At 48.3% G+C, this 18,020-nt stretch overlaps 1 pseudogene; it reads right to left on the reverse strand.

Annotated features, from left to right (window-relative positions):
• Window positions 1-11,221: 11,221 nt before the first annotated feature.
• LOC123496877 (zinc-finger homeodomain protein 9-like) lies at window positions 11,222-16,695 on the reverse strand (annotated as a pseudogene).
• Between the last annotated feature and the right edge of the window lie 1,325 nt (window positions 16,696-18,020).

Consider the following 18,020-nt stretch of genomic DNA (forward strand, 5'->3'; position numbering starts at 1 on the left):
AAGATGGACGCCGGCTCTGCAGTCTTGATGTTAGAACAGAACTGTCGTTTTGTGCCCCTAAAGATGAAGCTTGGGCGGCTTAAACGTGACTGCACGGATATGGGTACACTAATGGCGGCTCTTGTCAAATACGCTGATTCCGATGGTACCAAGGATCCCCCTTCAGATGATGAAAGGACAGGGAAGGGAAAGAAGAACGGCAATGGAAAGAGCCCTCAGTTTAACCCGAGGAATCAAGGAGGAGGCAAGCGCAAGGCCGATGGCAGCCTGGAGTTCGTAGCCAACACCCAAGGCAACAACCAGCGACGCAAGGGGAGGCCCCCTCCCCGAGGCGGCGGGTCAGGACCTTCTCTGGAGCAGCTGTTGAATGAACCTTGTCCGAGACACGGCTCTAGAGAGAAGCCAGCGACTCATCTGTGGAAGGATTGTGCTATCATGAAGGCCTTTAAAAACTACAATGGCCCGGGCGGCGGCCCAGGCGCAGGCGGCTCCGGCGCTGGCGGCTCCGGCGCTGGCGGCTCTCATGGCCCGGGTGGCGGGTCAAATTCCGGTCCTCAGAACGGTCAAGGGGGCTTCAATCAACAGTCTGGTCAGGGTCATCAACAGCAACAGGGGGGTTATCAGACCAACCCGAAGCAACTTAGCGGTGGACAGTATCACGTGTTCACCACTAGTTTGTGCAAACGAGACGAGAAGCTTCACAAGAGGGCTGTTAATTCTGTTGAGCCGGCGGTTCCACGCTACTTACGGTGGTCGGAGCAGCCCATAGTGTGGAGTAGGGAGGATCACCCTCCCCGGGTGGATAACCCGGGCCACCTGGCCTTAGTAGTGGCTCCTCAGGTGGGAGGCTATAAGTTCACAAAGGTACTCATGGATGGAGGCAGCAGTATCAACATCCTCTATTATGAGACTTTCCGTCGTATGGGGCTAGTTGATAAGAACCTCAGCCAGTCAAATACTATCTTCCATGGTGTGGTACCCGGTAAGTCGGCTTATCCAGTCGGCAAGATCGAATTGGAAGTGGCTTTTGGTGATGAAAACAACTACAGGGTGGAGAAGTTGACCTTTGAGGTGGTCAAGATAAGAAGTCCATACCATGCTATATTCGGACGGCCGGCTTACGCCAAGTTCATGGCACGGCCGTGTTATGTGTACTTACAGCTCAAGATGCCGGGTCACAATGGGACCATTACAGTTCACGGCAGCCGGAAGGTGGCTCTGGAGTGTGAGGAAGGTGACGCGGCTTATGCAGAGTCTGTTTGTGCCACAGAAGAGTTGAAATTTTATAAAGACAATGTTGACCCAACAGATATGACCTCTCTGAAAAAGCCAACCACGCAGAATGAACCAGCAATGACGTTTAAATCAGCCGATGAGACTAAACTTGTTGATTTTGTTCCAGGTGACTCGTCTCAGCAGTTCAGCATCAGTGCAAATCTGGACCCGAAATAGGAAGGCGCGCTCATCGAGTTCATCCGTGAGAATAGGGACATCTTTGCATGGAAACCTTCTGACATGCCAGGTGTACCTAGAGAACTCGCTGAGCACACTCTCAATGTGGATCCAAAATTTAAGCCGGTCAGACAGTTCCTTCGACGGTTTAACGAAGAGAGGCGGAAGGCTATTGGTGAAGAAGTGGCCCGGCTTTTGGCGGCCGGGTTCATTGTTGAGGTTTTTCACCCAGAGTGGTTGGCTAACCCGGTGCTCGTACTTAAAAAGAACGGCACCTGGCGGATGTGTGTGGACTACACGGACTTGAACAAGGCGTGTCCGGCTGATCCTTTTGCTCTCCCCCGTATCGATCAAATCATTGACGCCACGGCAGGTTGTGCACGCTTAAGTTTCTTGGATGCTTATTCCGGGTATCATCAGATTAAGATGGCAGTTAAGGACCAGGAGAAGACGGCGTTCATCACTCCCTTTGGAGCCTTCTGCTATGTGTCTATGCCCTTTGGACTCAAGTGTGCACAGGCGACCTACCAGCGTTGTGTGCAGAATTGCCTTCATAAGCAGATCGGGCGCAATGTTCACGCTTATGTGGACGACATTGTGGTTAAATCCATCAAGGAGGAAACCCTGATAGATGACTTAAGGGAAACCTTCGACAATCTCCGGGTCTATAAGATGATGCTTAACCCGGCCAAATGTGTTTTTGGTGTTCCTGCAGGCAAACTATTGGGCTTCTTGGTTTCTGACAGGGGCATTGAGGCTAACCCAGAGAAGATCAAAGCTATCACTTCTCTAGCTCAGCCGGCATGTATAAATGACGTTCAGCGTTTGGCGGGTCGCATCGCTGCGTTAAGCCGGTTTATAAGCCGTTTGGGTGAGAAGGCTATGCCCTTATATCAATTGATGAAGAAAACTGATAACTTTGTCTGGAATGATGCAGCTAATACCGCCTTCGAGGATTTGAAAAAGCAACTGGCAGAGCCCCCCGTCCTTGCTGCTCCGGTTGATAAGGAGCCCTTGCTACTGTATGTAGCGGCAAACGCACGAGCTGTCAGCGTGGCTATTGTGGTGGAGCGCAAGGAGGCAGGTAAGGAGCATCCGGTTCAGCGGCCGGTTTATTATGTCAGTGAGGTGCTCATTGAGTCCAAGCAGCGGTATCCGCATTGGCAGAAGCTCGTATATGGGGTATTTATGGCGAGCCGGAAGCTTAAGCATTACTTTCAAGGTCATCCCATCACTGTGGTCAGTTCCGCCCCTCTCGGTGATATTATCCAGAACAGAGAGGCTACAGGGAGAATTGCTAAGTGGGCTATAGAACTTGGACCTCATGACCTCAAATATGTGCCACGCACTGCTGTTAAGTCTCAGGCCTTGATAGATTTCATCAATGATTGGACAGAGTCACAAGTACCCGAGCAAAAGCCGGATAACACTTATTGGACTATTCACTTTGATGGGTCCAGGCAGCTGGAGGGCTCGGGGGCTGGTGTGGTCTTGGCTTCCCCTAAAGGTGACAAGTTCCATTATGTGCTACGGTTGATGTTTCCTTGCACTAATAATGCGGCTGAGTACGAGGCTTTGCTCCACGGTCTTCGGGTGGCTAAGGAGATGAGCTTAAGCCGGCTGAGGTGTTTTGGTGACTCAGACTTGGTGGCTCAACAAGTATCAGGCACCTGGGATTCTAAGGATCCTCTAATGGCGGCTTATCGCCGCAAGGTTGATGCCATTGCCGGGCACTTTCAGGGATATCAAGTGGAGCACATTGACCGCAGGAAGAATGAGGCGGCTGATGCTTTAAGCCGGCTCGGCTCTCAGCGAAAGCCGGTGACGCCTAACACTTTCCTGGATGTCCTATATAACCCTTCGGTTAAGTTGCCTACAGAGGAGGACTTGGCTATCCCTGACCCGGAGGCACGACTGGTGGCGGCTCTTCATATCACACCAGACTGGACAATGCCATATCTGGCTTATATAACCCGGGGAGAGTTGCCTGAGGATGAAATTCTGGCCAGGCAAATAACCAGGCGGGCTAAGTCAATGATTGTTATCGATGGCGAGTTGCATCATCGCAGTGTTTCAGGGGCATTCCAGCGTTGTATCTCCCCTGAGGAAGGTCAAGAGATCTTGCGCGAGATCCATGAAGGGGATTGTGGCCATCATGCCGGTTCAAAATCTCTTGTGGCCAAGGCTTTCCGTCATGGTTTTTATTGGCTGACGGCTCACGCTGATGCAGAGGACTTGGTCAGTAAATGTGATGGCTGCCAAAGGTTCTCCCGACGGGCTCATGTGCCGGCTCAGGAATTGAGGATGATCCCGATCACTTGGCCCTTTGCGGTCTGGGGGCTTGATATGGTCGGGCCTTTTAAACGGTCCAAGGATAAGAAGACCCACCTCTTGGTGGCAGTGGACAAATTCACGAAGTGGGTGGAAGCTGAGCCAGTTAGCAAGTGCGATGCAGCCACGGCGGTTCAATTTATGAAAAAGGTGATCTTCCGCTTCGGCTTTCCACACAGCATCATAACAGACAACGGCACTAATCTGTCCAAAGGCGCTATGGAGGAGTTTTGTCAAAGAGAGCATATCCGGCTTGATGTCTCTTCAGTGGCACACCCCCAATCCAATGGTCAAGCTGAGAGAGCTAACCAGGAGATTCTGAAGGGCATTAAACCCCGGCTCTTGGTCCCTTTGCAACGGACGCCAGGTTGTTGGGTGGAGGAGTTGCCCTCCGTTTTATGGAGCATCAACACTACTCCTAACAGGTCTACAGGCTTCACGCCTTTCTTCATGGTTTATGGAGCAGAAGCAGTTCTCCCCAGCGACATCCGTCATGATTCACCTCGTGTGGCGGCTTATGTTGAGACGGGTAATGAACAGGCGCGCCGAGATGCTCTGGACTTGCTGGACGAACAGCGTGATGTGGCAGCCGCCCGTTCAGTGATTTACCAACAAGACCTGCGCCGTTATCATAGCCGCCGGGTCAAAACCCGGGTCTTCCAGGAGGGCGACCTGGTGCTCCGGCTCATCCAGGATCAAACAGATGCACACAAGTTATCCCCACCTTGGGAAGGGCCTTTTGTGGTCAGTAAGAACTTGCACAACGGGTCATATTACCTCATTGATATCTGGGAGCATAAGGACTCACGTAAATCTGAGGAGGAGACCCGTCGGCCGTGGAACATAGCTCAGCTTCGGCCTTACTACACTTGAGCTTCCGACTCTTGTGATGTACATATTTATCTCAGCCATGTATATATTATGATAAAGCAATAAAGCAGGACCTCTGTCCTTTGCTCTCTTCCAAAAATGTGTGTTGTTACATGCTGACTTACAGAAGATCCGGCTTATGATCATCTTCGAATCCAGCTGTAAGCAGTAAAGTCGCTTGGGGGCTTCCTGTTCACACATGGGTCGTATTCGAACCAAAGAGAACATAGCTGTCGATACCCATTCGATTGGCAAAGTGCCGAGCTCATTGGGAAGTTGCCTCTGGTCATATTTGAATCATAGTGTAACCCCTCTGAGAACCGACGTGGATCGTATTCGAATCAGCGTCGTTAAACAAATTTTCAGAATCACTTGGGGGCTTCCTGTTCAAACATGGGTCGTATTCGAACCAAAGAGAACATAGCTGTCGATACCCTCTTGATTGGCATCGCCAAACCCACTGGGGGCTATATGATCGTATCCGAATCTTAGCTTAACCCCTTTGGACCGAGTTTCTGGTCGTATTCGAACCGGAAGCCCTTAAGTTTTTATATTTTACCACAAACTTGCTTTGATCATGTCAAAGTATGTACTGCCGGGTTTCACTTGCCGGCTTAATTTTGGTTTATCTTGTTAGTTGAGCATCATGGATGTCATCAAGACAAATAAATTCGAGTTAAGGTACCAACCGTGCTACCCGGGCTATTTAACCCGGAAGTATGCTTACAGGCTGTTAAGTGTGTCATCACAGCTATGTTCGAGTATAGTTAAGGACCGATCTTTTTTGGTTCGTATCCCGGGTTATCCATCTCAAACACCTGATTCTCAGGGCGCTAAGCCGCTTTGCGACTTGTAATTTGCCTTTCTATGCAGATATTTAAAAGGCACTTTTTAAGGTTGAGAAGGACAAAGGGATAATTCCGACCCGGAGGAGCATCAAAAGAATGACTTCAAAGGATTTCAGCATTCATTACGTGCATGATGGCACGGCAGAGATAAATTGTTGCACCTACTCTATTACAAAAATCTTTCAAAGTTTCAAGGATGGGCGTTGTTTGGTGAGCCGCTAGCCGGTTTATGACGCCTGCTGAGTTGAAGTCCCCGGCTCATCTTCTGCTTCGGCTGATCCCAAGGCTTCGAAGGTCGACGACTTCTAGTTGATGCCGCTGAGAGCTTCGAACTGAGCTTCTTCGTCAATTAACCCGTCCGGGTTAATCTCCGGGGCAAAGGTGTGCTGGCGAGCCGGAGGAATCAGATTGATGGCTTCATAGCGAGGGGTTGGAATCCTCTGATTCTCCGCGTTGTATCCCGGCTGATACTTGGTTAAATCGGTGTCGTTCCCGATGATGGTGGCCACCGGGCGCACAGCTTTCACACAAGCCGCGAAGTCCTTCTGGTCGAACGTTGAGCCGTCTTCTTTCAGGCTGGGATAACCCAGGGCGATGTCTGCCGGGTCTAGCTCCGGCAAGAAGGCTTTGGCCCGGCTCAGTGCGGCGATTGCTCCGGATCTCGCGGATGCTCGTCGTAGCTCCTGGATCCGCTGCGGCAGAACTGCGAGCCGGCGCAGGACTTCGGCCAGATGAGTCGGCACTTCATTCGACAGGGCCACCACAGCTAAAGCCCGCTGTGACCCGGTGTAGAGCTGTTCCACCAGGGTGTACACGGCCTTTAACTTGGTGACCACGCTCTGGTTCAAGTTGGCGCTTCTGGAACCTGTTTAACAACATCAGATGACCCGGTGGTAAGGATGAGTTAAGAGATGTAAACATTCCAATGTGAATGAAAGCCGGTGAGGCGACTTACCGAAGATGGCAGCTACCATTTGGGACACTTGGCGCTTTAGACCGCAGAGCTCAGCGGTCTTCTCAGTAAGGGCCTTCTCCGCCTGTTCTGCCCGGGTCACCAGTGCAGTTTTCTCCTCAGCCCAGGCCTTCCGCTCAGCGTCGAATTCAGTCTTCAACTTTTCCTGAGCGGCGATGCTGGAGACAAACTTGGCATTTGCCTTCCGGGTCTCCATCTCTTGTGCCTTCAGCCGGCTCTTGAGATCCGCCAGGTCTGACTCTAATTTCTTGCCAACAGCCTGCATATATTTCCGGGTTATTAACAGTCATCCTATAAAGTCCCAAGTGCTTTCCAAGCAAAGACACTTGGCACTTGGGGGCTAATGCATATTGAACGTATCTATCTATGTACGGCCGGCTCAGTTCAGTAAGCCGGAATCTAAAGTCTACAACATATTCAAGTATAAGTCCTAGACTTGGGGGCTAGAATGGCAAGGATCACTATGCGGAAAGTAAGAGAACAGCAGAAGGTTACCTCAGATTTGTGTTGGATCTGGTTGACCATGGCGATCTCGGCGTCCCGGCTCTTGTGAACCTGGCTGATATAGCCTGAGACGAGTTCTCCAATACTTAAGTCGGTGTAGCTGGAGAGATCCAGATTCACCCGGTGGGGTTGTAGCAACTCCCCCCTTGCGGAGCATTTGGCCAGCGCGGTCGGCCTTCCCGGCTCAACAAACTCCGTCCGGGTAATTACCACGTCCGGGTCATTAGCTGGTGGGGCTTCAGGCGCCGTATCCATGGGAATGGTGGCTTCAGGGGTGGAGGCGACTGGCGGCTCTTGAGCCGTCGTCTCCGGCTCAGGCAAGTCGGGCACTCCGGCTGACCTGGTCTTCTTTACTCTTTTGGTGAGCTTTGCCTGGGCACTGAAAAGGCAGAAGTGTTAGGCATACAAAGGGTAAGTACAGACAGATAATGTAAGGAGATTGTTATTACCCGGGGGCAGTCTTGAAGGCCGGCAGACTTGACTGCATGGAGTCACCCGAGGAGGGGGAGGTCTCCTGGTAATTGGAGTCAGAAGAGTTGAGTGGCTGACGGATGACACCCGCCAACGGATGAAAAGGGTACAGGTGAGAAAAAACCTCAGTGCGGCGTTTCCTCGTTGCGTCGGGTAACCCAGTGGAGAGGTCGGTGTCCTTGCGGGCCCGGGTGTGACGCCGGCTCTCGTGAACCTGCTGCTTCAAAAGAAATTGAGGGTCTCGGTGAGCTAATCGATGGGAAAAGCTTACTTTTCGGGTTACCCTTCGGACTTTCAGCTGTGGTAAAGGCTCCGAGCCGGAGGAAAGTGATGTTACCTCTTCGACCACCGGGTTACTGGCGCCGGTGTCATCCTGTCAATAAGCAAGTGTTGATAAGGCGGACAGCATCAGACAACATATACTGCAAGAATTTAAAAGATTTAAGGGTTACCTCTGATTCGGAGCTATCGCTTAATTGCAGCAGCTCCGAAGCAGTGGGTCTGTTTCCCTTTTTGCGAGGGGCAGCTCTCTTGGCGGCTTTCTTCGCCTTCCTGGCCTTCTTGGCCGCCTCGTGGTCATACTTGACCCGCCAGAATTTATCATCAGCCTGAGAAATACAGTAATGAGCTCTTAGTAAGATGACAGGTAAAACAAAATGGAAAGGTTAAAGTCAGCGGCTTACCGCTGGGGCTGGATTGGTCTTGCAGAACGGGGCTAGCCCGATTCTTCCACAGTCTGCCAGGCTCTCGTTTAAAAGAGCCTTGGTCTCTTCTTCAGCAACGTCTTCTGGAAGATCATTGCGACTGTGCCTCTGCGGGTCATCCTTTCGCCCGGTGTACTCACACATTAAGCCGGGGCGGCGGCTCAATGGGATCACCCGCCATGAGATCCAGACCCGGACCAGGTCAATTCCGTTCAGACCATTGCCTAGCAGGGCTTTGATCTTGTTGATCGTTGGAAGCAGAGGCTGGCGTTCTGCGGCAGTCAGTTTGTCGGATAATGGATGAGTTGGCTCCAGGCGCGTTGGGCGAAAGCCGGGCAGCGGGCTCTCATCAGCCGGGGACGTGTCTTGGCAGTAGAACCAAGTCATGTTCCAGTCCTTGGGGTGACTTGGCGGTTCTGCATAAGGGAACAGACAATCCCTGCGCCGTTGGATGGAGATGCCGCCTAACTCTAGACTTGGACCGTTTGCGCACTCGGTTTGGCGGTTCAAATAGAACAGCTCTCTGAAGAGCAGCAGACTCGGCTCTTCTCCAAGATATACTTCACAAAAAACTTGGAAGTTACAGATGTTGGATATGGAATTGGGTCCTATATCCTGAGGCCGAAGATCAAAGAAGTTGAGCACGTCCCGGAAGAATTTTGAGCCGGGCGGTGCGAAGCCCCGGCTCATATGGTCGGCAAAGATCACTACCTCCCCGTCTCTCGGCTGTGGCCTTTCTTCGGACGGGTCAGGGGCACGGTAGGACATCACTTCCTTCTTAGGCAGATATCCGGATTTAACGAAGTTGGCCAGGGTCTCTTCGGTGACGCTGGATTTCATCCAGTTGCAAGTGATGGGAGCCTTGGGAGGCATGGTGACGGTTGGTGGTCTACGAGGAAGAGAAAAGTGTCCGGGTTAATTATAAGCCGGAGTATATCATTCAAGTTACAATGACGGCTTATGAAGGGGACTAATGGTATGTCTTGATACGGTGGGTTATCTAAGCCGTCGGGGTTTTCAGGATAAGTTGGTCGTCTACGGCTTACTGCGGTTAAGTCGGAAGATACTACAGAGCATGATTCTCTTTAAACCGGAAAGTTCTATGGCGCGTGTTTTCTCTAAGTCGGAAATATAAGCCACCAAGATTCAAGGACTGCAGTTTTTACTAAGTGTGGTAAACAGATTTCACATATTACAGTAACTTTTTTGGATCAAAGTAGTCGGAGCAGAGAAAGTTTTCTAGACCTAAAAAACAGAAGCAGGGGAGGTTCTTGAGATGGAACCCAGTCCTTATGCAGTAAAAAGAGGTGTTCTTGCAGAAGAAATGAACCTCAGATATCTACCGCGGTGGTTCTACACAAGCCTAAGGATCAACGGGGGCAGTGGCTACAGGGGTTACCGAAACTTGCGGTAACAGTGATGAACATGAAGAACACAGATGAACTCTGTCCTAGATCTATGCTAGTAAGGCAGAGGGGACTCACCGGAGCTGGAGAAGAGCGGAGGTCGCCGACGTTATCTGGTCCGAGTCAGGTTGATGCAGCGGCCGGGTTGAGGAAGACCAGGGGTGCGACGGCGGCGGCGGCAGAAGCTCGGGCAGAGGAACGGCAGTGCGAGGAAGAAGAAGGAGAATGTGAAGAAGAGAGTGCCGGGCCGGCCTATTTATAAGGCCGAGTCATAAGCGGGCGCGGGATTTGAGGAGGCCACGGCGTGGTTATCTCCCCCCTCACGGCGCCTCGATTCTCGGAAGGTCAGTAAAAGCAAAGATCCGTTGCGGATCTGGCGGAGTAAAAAACGGATTTAGTGGAGGATGACGTCACGGCGGATTACCCGGAGTCCAGAGGATGACGTCACTCCGGGTTATGACCTTCACATGAATGATAAGCCGGAGATTTTTTCTGACTGCGGAGCTGAAGATTGACACGAGCCGGCTCAAGTCAATCTGGGGCCTAATGTTGAGGATATAGACCTGGGGGTCACCCGCCAGGAGGGCCGGGTTACTCCAAGGATCATTACCAGAAGCCCGGAGCTAAGTTTCAGGATAATGGGCCAGAGATGGGCTGAGACCCGGATATGGCTTAAAGCCTGTAGTTACAATCATTGTTATAGTAGACTTGTAGTGTAAGGCAAGTATTGTTTTAGAGCCCGAGCCGGACACTCTTATGAGCCGGCTCGGGACTCTAAGGGCTGCTGGGCGTCAGCCTCCCTATATAAAGGGACGACCCGGCAGCGGTTTGGGGACGACAACAATCTCTCCGAGAGCCGGGATAAGTGTTTAGTTCCCTGGCGATCGTAACCCTAATCAATAACACCTCGAACTGGACGTAGGCTTTTACCTTCACCGTAAGGGGCCGAACCAGTATAAACCCTCGTGTTCCTTGTCCCGCATAACCCCTTCAAGCTTCCTAGTTGCGATGGCTCCACGACTAAGTCCTAGCCCAAGGACATCTGCCGTGACAATTCCACGACACCTCCCGCTATTTTCGATGTAGCCACAATAATTATTTGGTTTTGCTATTAATCATCACATCATTTGCATTGCATCGGCACTCCGTTGCCATCATTTTTTCAAAACTTGCATCCGTCCGTACTTGCTACTTCTCTCCGTCGTCTTCATTGATCGTTCCAAGTCCAACCACACACTTGCACGTGCCCCAACATCGTTAAGTAATATTTTCAAAGTGGGATTAAAATGTTCTCGGAATGGGTTGAAAGTTTACGTGTGGTCTTAATATTATGTAGGTAGACCACCTGCCAAATTTTCTCGCATTCAAAAGTCGTTTGGTACCCCAACCGTTAAACTAGAGGCACTATATGCGGATAAACATAGGACATTTTAATAATAAAACGTGTTGCCGGGCTACCCGATTTCCCTCTCATCTCGGCCCAACAAATCTACATAGCCCACCTAAACCTACCCTAGCCACCCTCCGCTCCAGGGCCTTCCGATTGTGATCGGAGGGCTCCAAAAACCCCACAAAACCATCAAATCTCGCCATCTCTGCCTATTTAAGAAACCGCTACCCTACCTAATTTGCAACCCTACCCCTCTTCCGCATTTTCCATGCGCAGCCTCTCCACCGCCGCCACTTGTCCACCTTCTCCATCCTCCAGCCGTCGTGGCCCTGTGAACCCATCATGGACCCGCTTGAACCCATCGGGGCCCGAGCCAGCTCACGCGCCGCCGCCATTAGTGCCCGCCTCCGCCGCTCGCGCCCGAGCTCCCCTCACCATGCCGCCTGCTCACCCTCGCGCGAGATCTCCTGTCGACCGATGAGCTGCTAGAGACCGCCACCAGAACAGGCCGACCTCGCCGCCTCCTCTCCTTTCTCCGCCATCTCTCTCCCTTTCCACTCTAACCCTCTCTCTCTATTGCAGTCATGGATAGGCGCCATGGACGCTGCCCAAGCTCGGAGCTCATGCCGCCACGTTGCCTCGCTGCCGCCTCGGGCCAGATCCGGCGGCCATGGCCCCTCCCGCGGCCGGATCCGGCCCGATCTGCCCACCTGCGCCACTCCCCTATTGTTCGTCGACCCCGCCGTCGCGCCGAACCGTCGCCATGGCCTCTGCTTCGCCCGCTGGTACGCCCTCATCCCAGGATCCACCAAGCCTTCCAACCAAAGAACATCTGGAACCGCTCCATCCTAGTTTTCCTGCGAGGTCGAATTTTTGCTTGTCCTCAGATTTTTCACATCGGATTGCATTTTGTGATGATGGTAACTTTGTGCATGTTTGTCCGATGGAAATGATCTTTCTATGAAAAGTGATCTACTCTTTGTGGGCTTAATGATGGTTGCATTTTCATCCTTCATAGGATTCATCTACATGTTGTAATCTCTGTTGCAAAAGTGCATCATGTCGTAATCTACATAAAATTGTTAAAACATTCAAACTTACGTTGATCCTTGCCACCAATCCATAACTCATATGCATATGATTCCTTAAGGTGTTTTGCACTATGCAATGTTTATTTTAATGCGATGCCCATGGATGCCATGTAAAGTTTCTTTAGCATGTCTATTTCTTCCTCTTAAGTGGCTATCATGGTATAAGTACATTCCTATTAACAGAAAGTTCCATTTTGTAAAAATCAAAGTAATTAATAAATGCATCCTAGGAATTTGTGCCTATGAAGTAAAATGAACATTGCAATGTATAATGCATGTACGTATATTATTCATAAATATTAAAATTGGTTTACTTAATGTTTAGTGCATCTCAATTCAGCATCATAATTTTACTGTTTTGCAAATCCCAGATTTTCCCGAAGTCCCTAGTACTTAGCATAACATTGCATTTTGCATAAATCATATTAAATTAACCATGATGCCTATGAACCTGAACCTTATATGAAAATTGTAGCATGTTCAAGCAACTATAAATGCAGATCCTTTTCATATGTTTTAACAACATGCATATTGATGTTCCGTTGCTCCCAAGTAGGCATCTTGCTGTTTTGGCAGATTACAATCAACACAAGTTGTTCAGGTACGTGATAGATTATGTTATATGTAGCCAGCTTGCTTGATACTTTGTTCATGTAAACATACAAGCATCTAAAATTGTAATTGTTTCATTCTAGGCAATGTGTTTGGTTACAAATATGGGAACACATTTGATTAACTAAAGAAATGATGGTTGGGATCCACTCTTTTAAGATGCCAAAGCCTTTTGCAACAAAAATGGCATTCAGATCCTAAATATGGATGCCATCTTAATTAAATGGGGGAAAATAAAGAAAAGGTGGGACAAACAATGTGACTATTCATCATTTTTTCCATGTGGTCATCTTCTATGATGTTATAGACTCCATCACTATAAAGGTTGATCATCATTTTAACGAGGTATCTTCAAAGTTGCTCTGGAACTTCTCTTGTCTTGACCATAGAGACTCCTTTTCTAGGTTCAATGTGAAAAAGCCTGAGACTCACATAGAATTATCAAGAGTATTTCTCTTAGTATGAACGTGAACCTATAGAAGATAACCTTGAGCTATTCATTATTCATACGAGAAGAATTGAAAACATGTCATGATATTGCAAGCTTGGCTAGAAAGATAGTTGAACTTGAATGATACAACATGTTTCCTATGATTTATCTTCTCATTGAGTTGGCATTGCTAGTACCAGTAGTGACGAAAACAATTGCAAGAGCCTTCTCAGCAACGAAAACCCTTAAGACCGAGTTGAGCAACATGATGTCCGGTGGTTGGCTTAGCTATTCAGTGGTGTGTTACATTGAGCGAGGAGGGATATTCAAAAGTCTTCATCGTGGTAAATTAAGAAAGATTTTCAAAAATATGGTAGGGCATTACCATTGTTTGGGTGTTCTAGACATCATTGAAAGTTTCATTATCGGTATGTTTTCGATTAACGAGTAAAATTTCTCGCTGTGTTGCGTTAGTGGGATTTGATATGCCTCGTCGAGAATAGCTATGTTTTGAACATGATTGAGATTTATCATATTTGGTGAGAACTGCTAAAAACGGGATGATTTATATGCATGTTTATGAATCTCGGAGGATTATAAACAAAATCTAACACTAGTGTTTGATATTTTTAATAGCTAGATACATATTTTTTAGTTGTTTGGATTTCCATCTTTGAGGTTAGCTATAGTTGGTTTTTTAGAAAAAGCTATAGTTTGTAAAATTTATAAGAATAATATCCCAAATCAAGGGTAATTATTTTGGTATTGATTAACAGCTATACCTGGGCCAAAAAAGTACAATGGTGGTCTACACGCGTCATGTCCATCTATATGACAATGAACCCTCAAAAAATCTCTTTTCTTTTGACAAAAATAATCAATTTATGATGTAGTAGTAATTTGACAACTAAAAAATGACCCAGGTAACAAAAAATGGTCGGGTTTCCATGGTGCCTGTCATGAATTTAAGATCAACGGTCCATGCATGTTGTCATGATCCAATATTAATTTATCGCTAAGATCTTTGGAGATTTTCTCTTGTCTATAGTCAGTACTAATTATAGGGATTAATAATATCTATCTTTAGAGTTGTCGATGCTCTTTTTATACTCTAACCTCACAGATTTCGTTTCATATCCTATCCTTACGAGTTTTCCTCGCCTTCGTTGATCTTAACTAGCAAATCCTAGCCTTAGACACAAGTGGGTAATATTTGTCAAGCCGAGTGACACCACAGAGACCATGGATGTCAAGTACCACAACGGCTTCCTCAAGAAGGTGAGGCAGTTGGCCGTTGTGCCGGCAGTGGAAGGGGTGAAGTATAAGGAGTGCGACAGGAATCATGCGCTGACTAGTGGTGGGCACGTCGTGGACGGCTGCAGGGAGTGAATACCGTTGGGGGACCTCAACCCCGCTGACGCGTTGTTATACAAGTGCACGACATGCGGATGACACCACAACTTCCACCGCAAGGTGATGACGGAGAGGTCGCCGCCGTTGTCGCCCATGGCAAGAACCGTCATAGTAGTTGAGCCTAACTGTAAAAAAACGCTAACGTAAAAAAACTTGTCATGGTAGCTGTAAAATGTCCCATGGTAGACGAAAAACGTCTAACACTGGTGTGTGACGCTGGTGGGAGGAGACGGGAAGGTCCAACAGCGGAGGAGAATGCATCGGAGGTGTTGTGGCCGTTGGGTTAGTTGCGCTTATTGTTGTGCCTCCAGTTCCTGAAGACGTCCTTACTGATGCCAATGTCATGGCACCTCGCTTTGATGATGTCCTTATCGCGCTTCTACAGGCGCCACCCTAGGTGCTTCGACAGCTCCTGCATGCGCATCTTCTGGTAGGCAGTGAACATGGTGCGGGACCACTTCCTCGCCGACATAACCACATGGGGCGGTGGCACCGTCGCCGGCGAGAGCTGGGCGGGGAGCCTCTGGATCTGCAGTGCCCCCAGCGGGCGGCTGTGTCATGGAGAAGAGATGTACGCAGGCAGCTGCTATGCCATCGGTGCCGGAGGATACACAGGTGGAGGCTGATGTGGTGGGGAGACGGAGCTCGTTGTCGTACTCTGTGGCATCCGAGTCATACTCCGTGCCATCCGAGTCGGTGTCAGGGTCGGCGACCGGGAGCCAGTCCTCCGGTGTTTGCTCCTCCCCGCGCTACGGCTGGCCATGGAGTACGATTGCAGCCATGGGCGGTAGCAGCAGCGACCTCTCCATCATCATCTCGTGGTGCAAGCTATAGTGGCAGCCACAAGCCGCCCACTTGTATGACGATGCGTCGGTGGTGTTCAGGTCCCCCAACGGCATCCACTCCCCGCAGCCGTCCACGACTTGCCCACTGGTAGCCAGCGCGTGGTTCCTACTACACTCCTTGTACTTCACCCCTTCCACCGCCAATGCCACGATCGCCTGCCTCACCTTCTTGACGAACCCCTTAGGGTACTTGATGTCCATGGCCCCCCTGGTGTCACTCGGCTTCATAAAGATTACCCACTAGTGTCTAAGGCTAGGATTTACTAGTTAGGATCAACGAAGGCGAGGAAAACTCGTAAGGATAGGATGCGAAACGAAGTCTGTGAGTTTAGGGTATAAAAAGAGCAACAATGACTCTAACGACAGATATTATTAATCCATGTAATTAGTAGTGACTATAGAAAAGAGAAAATCTCGAAAGATCGTAGTGATAAATTAATATTGGATCATGACAACATGCATGGACCGCTGATCATAAAATCAAGACAGGCACCATAGAAACCTAACCATTTTTTGTTTGACCTTGCTCATTTTTTAGTTCTCAAATTACTGCTACATTGTCAATAGATTTTTTTTGTCAAAAATAGCTTTTTGCAGGGGTCTTCGTCACATAGATGGACAGGACGCGTGTAGACCATCATTGTACATTTTTTGCCCATGTATAGTCGTTAATCAATACAAAATATAATTACCCTGGATTTGAGATGTTATCCTATATAACAACCAACCCCACTAATCTATTTATCTTGACATGCAGCATATCGGCCTCAACATGTATGCCCCACATGTGCCACCTTCTGCCACGTCAGCGACTCTTTACATGCAGCATTCAGTTACCAATGTGCAGAACAGACTGTCCACCTGCCTTCTCTCTGTTTCCACTTTCCAGCCATAAATCGTGGATGCCTCTCTCCCTCCCTCAGAAATAAACACAAACCGATCGGCCTCTCTCCCCCAGAAAAATTGACGCTAGTTTTCTCCTTGGCTACAGGTGTAGCAGGTCTGCAGGTGGGAGCCGATCTGTGCATCAAGGGTCCTCCCATGGCATGTCCGTTGGTGCTGCTCGCCTCCGCGGTTCTCTAAAATTCTCTATGGTATGATCCCCCTTGGCCCTTGCAGGTTTGGTGCCATATGTGCCCTAGTCCTCCCCTCCCGTGTGTGTCTCTATTCAGGCTAAGACAGCTTCGGCGTCGTTGGGAAGGTCAGTACCGGCCGGTTCCAATAGAATCGGACCAGCTATAGGTGAGTTTCCAATCTGAAGATCGCTTTCTCTTCATCCTGTAAACAACGAATTGGACGACGCCGGACAGAGCCTCACCCATGGCGTGGAGGGGTTATTAATACATATATTTTCCTTGAAGGAACGCCCAGTGTAGCCGAGTCCAATCAGGTCACCACGCCATCAAATTTTCAATATTTTTCCTTCTCATGCTAGAGGGAACGCATTGGTGTGACGAGGCAGGGCCTCAGCCATGGCGTTGAGGTTTTTCTTTTGGCTTGGAAGGAACGCCCAGTGTGCAGGAGTCCTTTCCTCTGAATTTAGAACTCTGATGTTTCTAACAGTATGCAAGTTTGTAAATTGCTCCATTGAACAGATTAGTATACAAAGTGCTCTTTCCCATCAGGTTATTTTCAGCCATGTTGTGGATATTTTTATTTTGGCCTAGAAGGAACGCCCAGTGTACATGTGTCCTTTCCTGTGAATTTAAAACTATGATATTTCTATTAGTATACAAGTTTGTACATTGATCCATTGAGCAGGTTAGTATACAAAGTGCTCTTCCCATCAGCTTATTATATATGTAAGCGCTACAATTTCAATCCATCATTCGGTATGCCTTTAATTGGCGAAGTTTGTGATAGATATAGAAGCATCCAAATTTAATATCTTCGTATCTTAAATATGTTAGAATTTTAGCTGCTATTTTATTTGTGAAACACATATAAGTAGATTCATGTTGACCGATTCATATAATGATTTGCTAATGTGGCCAAATAAGTTATTTCATGCAGTACATTATGCGTGCTTCTTTACATATTGTTGTTAATTAATTCCCCTAAGAGATATTGATTTTGCATTTGTATACATTTTTTCTTGCCTGCTGCATCCTGCCCATCTGGAGATGGTATACTAACTTATTATGGCGCCAATCTATTTTGTAATTGTGCAAGTTTAGTGTTCAGTACAGCTGTTTCGATGCATTAGGATACGTCAATTTTCACAGTCGAAAAAATACTCTTTAATGTTTCCCTTAGTTTTTTACAACATCTCCATAAGATATATATGATTTTGGTCAGTCCATTCCACATTTTCTGTCATAGGTATTGGCAATTCAAATACTGTCATTTGGTTGATGCAATTCCAAATTAATTGCGGTGGTTATTTGTATCGATTCCAAGTCTAACTGAACATAGTTCCTTTTTGTAGGTAACTTCTGTAGCTAACATGTAACATTCATATTAGTGAGGATGGTTTCTTCATATATGGAGTGTTAAGGATAAGACACCGGATATCACCGAAACACATTGCAACAATTTTATGCAGCAACGCGCGGGGTATTATTTAGTTCTTATAAATCTTACCAACTATAGCTTTTGCTAAAAAACAACTATATAGCTAACCTGAAAGATGTAAATCCAAACAACTAAAAAATATCAAACCCCGGTGTCAGGTTTTGCT

This window comes from Aegilops tauschii, chromosome 1 (genome assembly GCF_002575655.3).
Source record: "Aegilops tauschii subsp. strangulata cultivar AL8/78 chromosome 1, Aet v6.0, whole genome shotgun sequence".
Taxonomy (NCBI): domain Eukaryota; kingdom Viridiplantae; phylum Streptophyta; class Magnoliopsida; order Poales; family Poaceae; genus Aegilops; species Aegilops tauschii.